General features: G+C 43.3%; 1 protein-coding gene across 3 annotated transcripts in view; it reads right to left on the bottom strand.

The window, feature by feature from the left end:
* The window catches only part of TBC1D30 (TBC1 domain family member 30), an 83,494-nt gene that overhangs the window by 42,532 nt on the left and 28,901 nt on the right, over positions 1-12,061 (bottom strand). The gene's annotated exons all lie outside the window — the stretch shown is intronic.

Genomic DNA, 12,061 nt, shown 5'->3' with positions numbered 1-12,061 from the left:
AGTAGCATTACTGTTATTAATAATTGTATTTTTTAATTCTTATGTACACTACAGGATAAAGCAAATAGATAATTATGTTAATGTCAAAAGGAACCAAGACGTTTTTAGTGTAACAGAAAATACAGGTGTACAATCAAAGAAATTGTTTTTTTTTAAATCCTGCAATAGTATATTTAAATTATATACTCATCTTTTTTCTTTTCAAAAATACATATATATCCACTGACTAGGTTTAGAAGTAGGGACAACCCAGCAGCAGTTAACACCCCTAGCACCCAGGTTATGGTCTCTAAAAACCATTCCCCGCTAAAAGGAACCAGGGCTCCTTTAAGGTGACACTGATTCCAGATCTGGGCCAGGAAAAGTACTAGATGAGGGGCCAGCCTGGTAGGGTAGTGATTGGGTTCACACGTTCCAGTTCAGTGGCCCAGGTTCCTCGAGTTGACATATACACTGTTCATCAAGCCATGTTGTGGCAGCATCCCACATAGAAGAACTAAAAGAACTTATAACTAGGATATACAACTATGTACTGGGGCTTTGGGGAGAAAAAGAAACAGGAAGATTGGCAACAGATATTAGCCCATGGCCAATCTTCCTCACCACAAAAAAAAAAAAAAAGGTACAAGATGAGCCTGAAACATCTTGATGAGCTCAGAGAGGAAGGAAGTGCTCCAAGACTAATCTCAAAAGGACAAAGATGGAACAATTTGAGCATCAAAAACACTGGCTGCTATTGATTGAAAAGTATTGAATATTTTTTAAATGCATTCCTAATGATATTCTGAAAGAGCTAAAAAAAAAAAGAAGTCATTCTTATGACTCTGCACACTTATTTTGTAATCAGTACATTCTGGGCTTTGCAAGATGCTCCCAGAATTTGAGGACAATGTCAGAAATGGTACAGTTCTGAGCATGGAATATACATTTCATATATAAGAATCTGTTAAAATGAGATTAGCCACCTGCGAAAATAAACCAAGCTGATACGAGATATGTCAGCTATTCAGCTACACCTGTCTGACAGAGGTAAAGATGCTTTGAAAAAGGCGTACTCTGCCTCATCACTTTAGAGGATGAAGTCATTGTTTAACCTGGTCATGATTACTGTTTGGCTTAGATTTCCCAGCATTTTATAAGCTCAGGTACAGAAATCCATCCTTCATCAGCCTGAGGCTTTTATAGTTTCGGTACATATTCTTTTTCCTTTAGCTTCCTCTTAATTTCAATAAGTTGTCCATTAACTGTTCCAGCCACCTGGGCTACGCTGAGAACCATCACAGAAGGAGGTCTGATGTTTGCCTTTGGCCTATTTTTTAGAGGGCACAACAGGCCCTTGGGAGTGCAGATGGTGATGAACATCCAGAATCAAAGGGAGAGAAGGGGAAAGAGAGGGAAAATCCAGAACAAGCCGACAACTGCAGGCACAGCCTTGTCGTCCAGAGTCCTCATCTGTTCAAACCTTAGAAGGTTTTGTGTTCTCTTTTGGCTCCATTGTAGCACTGGGCCAGCAGGAAAGACAGCCTCACCAGCCAAGAGGAGGAGCAAGGGCTCTGCTCCACAGCTCTGTCTCTGGGTGGAGAGGAGGACGCCCAGCTCCAGGACTGCTGACAGAAGCCACTCAGAGCTCTGACTCTGTGCTCACCAAGCAAACTTCTGATCGTCATTTGGCTTCCCGTAGACTCTGCTGCAGAGGAGAGAACCTACTGGCCAGTTAACAGCAGTCAACACTCCTGAGTTTGCTCAACTCCCAGGGAGCTGAAGAAACGAAATTCCTGGGCTGCCAAAGCTGAAGTCTAGACCCGAGACTGCCAACCCACGCAGATGCGTCCCAGCTCGAAGAGGCCTCTCTCAGAAGTTCTTCCTCAGTTACAATACTCTTCTTACTAGCAGTGGTAGGGGCTTGTTCACTTTCAAAATGAAAATTCTATTGCACCTCCCTTAAATTTCTCACAAGGAAACACTGACTCCCTTAAAGACATTTTTTTAAAAAAAAGCTCCCTTGAAAACTTCCCATTCTAAACTACACAGAAGTTGAAACTGGCAAAAAAAAAATTTTAAGAGTTTCTACTATGATAGCAAGAAGTAGTGAGGGAATTAAATAATATTATTTTGTTTACATTGGCGAGGAAAGCCAAGACTGCCAACTTTTGTAGCAAACAGATAATTAAATGAGCGCTAAAATACAATGTTCTAAAAGCAGCCGAGGCACAAGCCTAATATTATGTTTATTGTATGACTCAGAGTTTCTTATTCATGTCTGGAATATTGTTTTCCAAAAGCAAAAGATGTCATCTGAAGTCAGCTTGCAGAGGAAACAATGCCAGTGTGGACGGTGCTGGAGAGTCTCCGCTGGTGTGATTTCCAGCCAAGGCCAACTCACCATCGCTCTTTCCTCATCGAGTAATACCAGTGAATTCAGGTTTGGGCACATTGCACCTTGGCATGGTCCAGAGCCATTGGATGAGAATCTGTTACTTGGATTGCTAAAGATGGTACGTGTTTTAAGGACACGACCTCTGTGACTTAGAGAGGCCAATGCCCAGGGAACATCCCCAGAGATCAAGCTCCCAGGCTGCACTGTCAAGGCCTACGTGCTGGAAGGGAGGCTTCCTTGAGAGCAAACTATTCCTTTAATGGGAGAAGGAGGAAGAAGTCAGAAGGAAAAAAACGGCCCAACATAAGAAATAAAAGCTCTGTCCCACGGGGTTTCCAGAAGGGAATCAGGTCTCTGACTTTCATGATTCCTAATGCTGCTATTTTTAACAGTAACGTCTTAAAATAAAAAGGGCCTACGTGCTTAAGCTCAGAGACGGTACAGAACCAGTGGTGACAGTTACCAAGAGAAAAAGCCCCAGGGGCCTGCTGCGAGGAGGAGAGAAACCACAGGGGACTGCCTGCTCTGGGGAAGGGGCCTGGACCTCATCCTGACAGCGGCAGAGCTCCTGGCAACTATTCACGAGCACACAAGTCTCTGAGCGTCAGAAGAGATCCTGCCACATGTCAGGTCCAGCGCTGTCTCCCACTGGGCAGAGATGGGGACATCTTTGCACTCATGCTAATAAAAAGGGTGGTCGCTGGTGGCATAAAAGCCACTACTCTCCTCTACGCTCTCCCTACAATTTTTGGAAGTCTGTGACCAACCCCTGAATAGTAAAAACAGCATCTCCCGAAGGACAGTAACTGTGGCCAGTACCATAAGAAGTTAACACTCTGACCCACCTAAGAGCAGGGCCTGAGGAAGGACTAGTTCCCTCAACCCATTAGCCAGGACCCAGCCCACATGCTGTGAGCTCATGGTGACGAGCGAGCGTCATAACCATTTTCCCCTCGTGAAATAGCAGGAAGAAACTGAGGGGGAGGAAAAAACCTTACAATTATCTGACACATCACATTACATACATGGGACATTGTATTTTCTTTTCGTATGATTTTCTCCCCTTAGTCATAAAAACCTATTTCTCTATTTAAATACAGGCATCCTTGAAGACAATTAGGGTGGCTTTTGTACTTTATTTTGGAGAAAGGATTCTGTCCTGCACGGAACAGAGAAGCTTTGAAATTCCAGCACCAGAGCACACTCAGCAGCACCTTCTCCCTCCAGGGACTCCTGTTTCTGCTTTCTCAGGACCACTTCTACTCATCAGATATCTTCAAGAACAAAACATGCTCAAATATTTTGGATGAAGTTTTAAGAATAACCGGTTTTATTTACAAGACCAGAAATTTTTAAGTTAAAAACTCGCCTGATATAATAACTGAATTCCCAGCTGGAGTGGAAGTCCCATTTCCAAGTACCGTACTGGAAATGCACTTAAAACTCTGTAGCCGGGTCCCCGTAACCTCGGACGCGTAGCTAACCCAAGATGTTAGAAATCATTATATTCTTCTTCTTGGCCTCTCATTTTCCACAAAGTATTTTCTTGCCTCAAAATGACTGAAATTGATTCAACACCAGCTGAGGTAGGTTGATGTTGACCATATAAAGACATCTTTATATTTCTTTTCTCCATTCATTCATTCATGAAATAAACATTTATTCACCTACTGCTGTGGGGAAGGCATTGTGCTATGGCCTGTGGGAAATAAAAGGATAAATGCGGTACATTCTCCGCCTTCAAGGAGCTTGCAGTTTACTGAGGGAGAGACGACGGGGTGGGTGGTGACAGGACAGTGTGAAAGGTTCATGTAAGATACTGTGCAAGTACTCGGAGTGATACTATTCTGTCTGCCTCCTACTGAGTTCTGTATATCCCAGTGTCTTCCCAGAGCTTTATTGCATCCAATGATTAAATTTCACCCAAAAACAGGCCGAGGACAAACCTCGTCTGTGCTCTTCTTATAATTGTGGTCCTCAGCTCTTCACCTCCACATCAGGAGTGGAACTGGAAGGCTTAGAGCCTCACATTAGAAGAGGAAATCATTGCTTAACCTGGCCACAATTAACCACCCAGCTCAGAGTTCCCAACCTTTTACACCAAGTCATTCTAAGATTCTTTTGACCCCGTTGAGGCATATGAAAGGAGAGAGTTTCTCCTACCTACTGATGCAGATTAGTGTGGCTTAGAAATATATGTTCCTAGAGAGGAGAAGGGTGATGCCTTTGAAGAGAATATGCTTAACTCTGACGGTGAGAAGAGACAAGTGTCAGGAAGAGGAGAGAGAGTAGAATCAACATTACTGTTGGCTTGGCTGGCCCGGGCGCCTTAGATGTCTGGGCTGGGTTCGTTCAGAAGAGAAGATGCAGAATGCGTGGCCAGATGAGGGAGGGAGTGAGTAAAAACACAGTCACTGCACCTGGTAAGGCCCTCCAGGTGGCAACGTGGTGCGTCAGAAAAGGGACTACGGACCCAGGCGGACCAAGGGTGGAAGTCAAGGCCCATACTTACTAGCTCTACGGCCTTGGGCCAGTTACTTAATTTCTGGGTTTCAGTCTCCTCATCTTTAGAATTAATGATACTTATTTGAGTTATTGTGAGAATTCAATGGCATGATGAAAGCCAAGAGTCTAGCACAGCAGTGGTACAAAGCAGGCAGTCGGCGCATTCACATTTGGGCGCCTTGTTTTCTTAGGGTTTGCTGCTACCGCACAGGATAAAGGTGAAAACGACCCAGTCAGCAGTCACTTAGAAATCTGCCCAGCAGAGGACCCGGGACCTGACCACAGGGAAACTCAGACTGGCCGGAACACCCCACTGACGTCCCCACCAGCTACTCCCCTTGTGCTTTCTTATCCTGGTGCCCTCACTCACATGGGAGGAAGACTGAGATTAGCTTCACGTTTACTCCAGAGGCTTACATCAGAACTGTTACACAGGAGTTACAGAGGGGCAGACCTCAGCACAATTTAACAGTGCTCTGACTGTAATGAAACACTCGGCCTCAGGACCTGCAACGGCCTGTCCTCTGGAGCTCTGGAGCTCTGAGGCAAAGTCTGCACGCCCCGCAGTCAGGGGTGCGTGAAAGGACATTTACAACGAGGGGAGGTTCAACGATCAATACCAGTAAAACAGCTTCCAACACCGTGACCCTCTGAGATCAATCTAACTGATACCCAGACTCACAACTCTATGAGAACTCCTCCGTCCAGTGTGAACGGGGGCCAAGTGTAAGGCTGGGAGCACACAGTTTGGGGTGTTATATTCTCAGGTAAACTGAGGTTTAAGCAACAAAGATCCTTTTGGCTTCAGTCCTCATTAAGAATACTTTTTAGATTTTTTACCACTCTTTCTTGACTTAAAAAGAGAATTCTGAGCAAATTGAATTTTTCTGTATTTATAAAGAATGTTACATTGTCTTTAGACCATTATCCTCATTGTATAAGAGTCCAGGATGGGTATTAGGAAAGAATTCAAATCGTGTTAAGAACTACATCAAAAGGAAGTGCATATCTCCTGACTGATACGGGTGACAGATCCCAGGGGCAGGAGGAACCTGCCGGTGTGTCAGTCAACCCAGGCCTCAGCGTTTTAAAAAGTAGCATATGTGGTGATTTACCTCACTTTTATCCTTACCTTCATAAAGATACAGGAATCCAGCAGTGTATGCTTGGAAATGGTTATATATGTTCTCATCTTTGAAAGTCAACCTAAAGGTTGGTGACAGAGAAAAACTCCTAAGGAAGCAGGCAGCTCTTAATAAATACACTCTCCGTGTTCCTTCTCTTCTAGAAGCAATATAAGTCTGGCCAATTATACTCACATACTTAATACGGCAGCCCTGGCACCTTTAATTACCACTGTCTTTAGTCTCAGCTTACCAGAGTGTCACTTGGCAGTGTGTCAGTCTGGCCTAACGCCAGCATCAATCAGATACGCCAGCTCCTAGGGAGGGAATAGATTACGTCTAAAAAGAGCTACCTCTGGTTTCTCTCCATTTGAAACCTTCCTAATACTTGAAAACTAAGTACCACAGTGTATTTCAGGAAAATTCAAAATAATTTTCTTGCACAGGGCCTGATATACAGTAGGCACCCGGTAAATGATTTTTTTTAATTGCATCTATGACACACAAAGAATATCAGGTTGGGATCCTGCTGACGGGACATTTAAAAATGGTACCTGCCTTAACACCTATATTCCATATGCCACCCTGCTCCCACCCCCACACCTGATTCATTCATGCCCTTGAATTATTTATAGGCAGACCTTTTCCTCTCAATAGATCATAAACACCTTTGAGCACAGAAACTAAGTCTTATTCATCCTTGGATCTCTCCCCACCCCTGCCTGCAGCTAGCATGGGGCTCTGTACACATTTGACACTTGGTATATGAACATTAAAAATAAATAACACCATAAACTCATCATGTCAAGAAGGGAGCCATACCTTCCCACTCAGTAAAAAAGGGCTTTCTATTCAATTACAAGAGAAATAAGCAGATGTGTTTAGGAGCAGTTATTTTGACTGACCTTTGTGCAATGTACAGAAAAATCCACAACCGATATTCTTAGTCTCCTTGACAAGTTTCCAAAATATGTGATGCTCGCACATCACACATTCGCTCTACTCCTCAGGTGAAAGATTCTCTTGGAATTCTAGACACAATGGCAGTCAGCAGAGCACAGTAGCTAAAAAGCACAGACTCTAGAACCAGTTGCCTGGATTTGAGACATGGCTCCACCACTCAGCAGTTAAGAAAACTTGGATAAATTAATAGTCTCAGTCCCTCATCCATAAGTGGGACAATTAAAGTACCCATTTCATAAGGGTTATCCTAAGGACCGAACGATACAGGTAAAGCCCCTTCCACACTGTCTGGCCCACAGTCAGCTCTATGTAAATATTACCTACTATATCATTAATACATAGTGTTAAAGGCACTTAAACTATTTTTTAAAGGAAAGACATTTTAAATTTATACATTAACATGTCATAGATTACAAACGATGCCACCAGCTCGCTCAAGTGTCTTTGCTCTTTAATTATGTTACTACCCATTTTGTACAGAGGTTTTAGTGCAAAATCAGTCTAGGAAGCCCATAAAAAGGCACATTCATTTAAAGTGACAAATTGCTCACATCTTTCATCATCTTGATTTTTTCAACATGTTACCTGGGGAGAATTCACTTGAATGCAGACAAGATAATCCTTCCCTGCCCTTCACACGTTAAGAAAGCCCCAGCATTAGCTACCCAACAACCACTTGCTTTGCGAGATCACGACAAGCCAGAAGTCAATCTTTCACAGAAGAGTTTAAGTAAGTAATTTTCTTCTCAATCTTTCCATCTCTCCAATATTACAGCTTGTTTAACAATCCATGCAATTTTTTTAAAATTTGGTTCAATCATTTTATTTTAAAGAGTTTCCCAAATGTGACCCCTCATTTACTAGAAAGTTCTGGTCTTTCAATACATTTTCATTATTTGCAATATAAATGTTATGATGTATTATACATTCCTACATGTATTATTACCATTTTCTCAGGTTGGGGGTTGCAAATACACCCTAGAAAGAGAAATAGCTGGTCAAAAAATATCATCTTTATGATTTTGTCAATTTACCAGAACTCTGCTTTCTAATGGAGATGCACAAAGAAAGAAGCAAGTATAGAGGAGCAAGACACTAAGGGATAACATCCACCACGTGCCAGCTGTCTGCTGTGGGTCAGCCACGGGGCTGGGTGCTTTAATTATCTTATCTCATTTTAACCCAACAGGGAAATATTATTTCCCAAGAAATGGGGGGTAAAAGGGGAGTGTATACATATATTATCAGGATAGTTTTTTAATACGCATGGGGGGAAAATGACTAAAAGAAAAATATAGTCAAACATAAACAGTTAATTCTGGGTGGTGGGAATATATTGTATTTTTCCTTGTACTTTTCTAATTTGTTTTTATTCCTGAAGACAGGAAAGAAAGAAAGAAGGAAGAAAAGAAAGAGGAAACAAACCAACCAACCAAGAGGTTAAAGACCTTTCCCGGGGTCATACAACTACCACGCGATGGAGCTGGCATGTGAACCCGGGTCCATCTCACTTGAAAGCCACACTCCGTCCACTAAGCCAATCAAACATAACCAGATATTTTTTATCTGAGCAGGATCAAGAACATTTTGAAGATCCAAAAGGAGACTTATTCACAGCCCCATTTATGTTGCCAGGTGAATGAAACATCTATAATTGCCTCAAACTCCTCTTATATTATTTACCTAATAAAACAAATAAGATACTGGTAAAGACAACAAAGCAGCAGCTTCAACAAGGTCGGCTTAGCACTACCAGTTAACCAAAAAATTCCCCATGATGCCAGAGCAAACTAGCAAATTTCTTAGGTGAGGATTACAGAAGACCAGCTGTATATACATGACACATGTGGGGCATGCAGGAGTTAATTGGGGCCCACAGAGAGATGGGGCTCGGTGGGGACCTCATAGGGCACTCCTTTTTGCATCCACCCACCCTCTAACTCATCCAGGAAAAATCTGGGCCAACTCGAAGTTCCCCCAAGAAACTGCAGATATGATTTGTCTCTAAAAATAATTTGCCAAATGTGAAACAGGAAACAGGAAGCTGGTTAATTAGCTGATAAAGCAACAAACCAAGGACCCTCTCCATAGAGAGAAAATGTTAAATGATGCAGATTTGGGGCATAATCCGTCTTGAATAATTTTTGTGCCATTGTTGTGTTCCCTCTTATGCAGGAAGCAGCTGTCATAATCACTGTATCTCAAAGTTAGGATAACATTTGAGATGATTCAAACCAAATTGCCCAGACTTTTAAAAACGTGTTTGAAAACTCTGGCACAATATCACACAGTGGAAAACCCTCATTAGCCACTTGCTGATGTTGAAGCTTTGACGCAATGAGTCAACGCTTGAGATGCTCCCTTGCTGTATGCCCAATAGTTGCATTACAAACTTTGGTGTATAATTTGATTCAAAATGAACTTTGGTCAAAGAGAATGGCAAAGGCAGCAAATTTATCTATAGCTAACGCTTCCATGAGGGAAAAATTAGGTCAGGCCAGTGATGTGGGTTGACTGTCTAGTTCCCAAGTCTTCTGGCTTCCTAACAGCAAGGACAGTTGAGCCCTAAAATAGATTACTAGTGTCTAAAGGAAAAGACTGTCAGGAAAAAATTCCTGGGGAAAGGAAGCCAAAGAACACTTAAGAACAATATTGTCTGAGACTCAACTCAATAGTCAGCCAGGTCTTGTTTCCTTCCATGTTGTAACACTCCCCCACGTGACCCTGAAACCTTCAGTAAAGTGCGTATATAGCAGCCTCATGCCAGTGGTACTTTGGGGAGTGACAGAGGAGGAACAGGTTTAGAGTAAAGCGAAGGAAGGAGAAGAAAAAACAGTGCTGCCAGAACAGAGAGCACATGACCATGGAGAAATAGGATGGCCCCGATCGGAACAGATGGGAAACAAACTGCTCTCCCCCCAAGGTCCACTAATAAGGGCTGTGGGGACTGAGCTACGTCTTGCTCTTGGTTGTCTCTAGTAGAGAAGGTCACTTTGCTTCTCCAAGTCTTTGTGATCGTGGGAGATGGGAGGAGTGGGTGAAGTAGAGGTGAAGAGTAAGGAAAGGGGACTTCACACTGAACAGGGCACGGCGGCTGCTGCCAGCAAACCCTCTTTCTCGGATGGGAACAGCTGGAACAGCGGAAGATAAAGGCCTGGTGGGCAAGAGAACGTGAAGGAGGACAAGGAAGAGACACGCATTCTGTCAAGGGATCCCAAACTCCATGAGGTATGGAAGCAGGCTTCAGACTAGACCCGCGGCCTTAGTGAGGCAAAACCACAAACAAGGGGGTGGGCAGGAATCAGACACAGACAGAAGCCACCGAAGCAGTTTTAAGTGAGGAAAACAAGGCACAAGATCAACACTGGGGAGACCGGAAGAGGACAGAAAGCAGATGGATGGAGAAAAATCTCTCAGGAAGGAGGCTGTAAAGAATTCAGGGTATAAAAGGTGTGTTTTTTAGGGGCCGGCCCTGTGGCGCAGCGGTTAAGTTTGCACGTTCCGCTTCTCGGCGGCCCGGGGTTCGCTGGTTCGGATCCCGGGTGCGGACATGGCACTGCTTGGCAGCCATGCTGTGGTAGGCGTCCCACGTATAAACTAGAGGAAGATGGGCACGGATGTTAGCTCAGGGCCAGTCTTCCTCAGCAAAAAGAGGAGGACTGGCAGTAGTTAGCTGAGGGCTAATCTTCCTCCAAAAAAAAAAAAAAAAAAGGTGTGTTTTTTATGCGGCACTGTATGGATAGCAGAAGGACAAGTTTGCCATGTTTAAAAAGTCAGAGCTACTCCATGTTCGAGGCACCATTACTCACCATAGCCAATGGGTGAAAGCAACCCCTGTGGCCATCAACGGATGAATGGATAAACAAAATGAAGTACATACATACGGTGGAATATTATTGAGCCTTAAAAAGGAAGGGAATCCTGACACATGCTACACCATGGATGTACCTTGAGGACATTCTGCTAAATGAAATAAGCCAGACACAAAAGGACAAATACTGAATGGTGGCTGCCAGGGACTGCGCAGAGCAGGGAATAGGGAGCTATCGTTAAATGGATGCAGAGTTTCAGTTTTGCAAGATGAAAAGAGTTCTGGAGATGGATGGTGGTGATGGTTGATAACAATATGAACGTACTTAACACCACTGAACTATACACTTAAAAATGGTTAAGGTGGAAACGTTTATGTTATGTCCATTTTACCACAATAAAAAAAATAAGAGATGCCCTTAAAAAAATAAAAGCCAGAAGGCAGCTGATCAGCAGTCAGTGTTGGACAGCTTTGAGTATGTCTCCCTTATAACAGCATCTTCCAAGATACAGTTCATCTTTTCAAACATTTTTGAGCACCTACCCCGTGCAAGCAACATGCTAGACACTGGGAACTCAAGACCAGTAAGGTGCAGTCCCGTGTGAGATGGAGACCAGGAAACAGGCTGTGACAATTCCATGTGACTAGGGCAACCCTGAAAAGAGTAAGCACCTCATTCAGACTATGTGGTCAAAGTACTTTCCAGAAGAGATAATCCTCAGCTGGATCCTAGAAATAGAAGTTACCATGCAGAGGTAGTGGAGAGAAGAGTGTCAGGCAGAGGAAAGAGCCCACACTGGGAAGGAGTGATTTGAAGAAAAGAGGAAGACGGAGCATGAAACAGCATCCACACATCAACTATGAAAATTATTTTTCAGGACGGTGATGAGCCAGTTGGGGGAAAGATGCTTCAGTTTTTGATTCATGATTAATTTTGTGGACAGAATGCCATGAATGGCAAATTAGGACAAGCACAGAACAGAGAGTTGAGAGGAAATGCAGCACCAACTGTCCGTGTGGCCACAAGCATCTTTCTGTGTGTGGTAAATACACATAGCATAAAATTTACCATCCTCACTATCTTTAAGCGCACAGTTGAGCAGTGTTAAGGACTTTCACATCATTGTGCAACCATCACCACCATCCGTCTCCAGAACTCTTCTCATCTTCCCAAACTGAAACTCTATACCCATTAAACGAAAATTCCCTATTCCTCCCGCCCCAGCCCAACAACCACCATTCTACTTTCTGTCTCTATGAATTTGATGACTCTCGGTGCCT

The sequence above is a fragment of the Equus asinus genome, chromosome 22 (assembly GCF_041296235.1).
Source record: "Equus asinus isolate D_3611 breed Donkey chromosome 22, EquAss-T2T_v2, whole genome shotgun sequence".
NCBI classification, from domain to species: Eukaryota; Metazoa; Chordata; class Mammalia; order Perissodactyla; family Equidae; genus Equus; species Equus asinus.
This window is presented reverse-complemented; position numbering and strand designations above follow the sequence as displayed.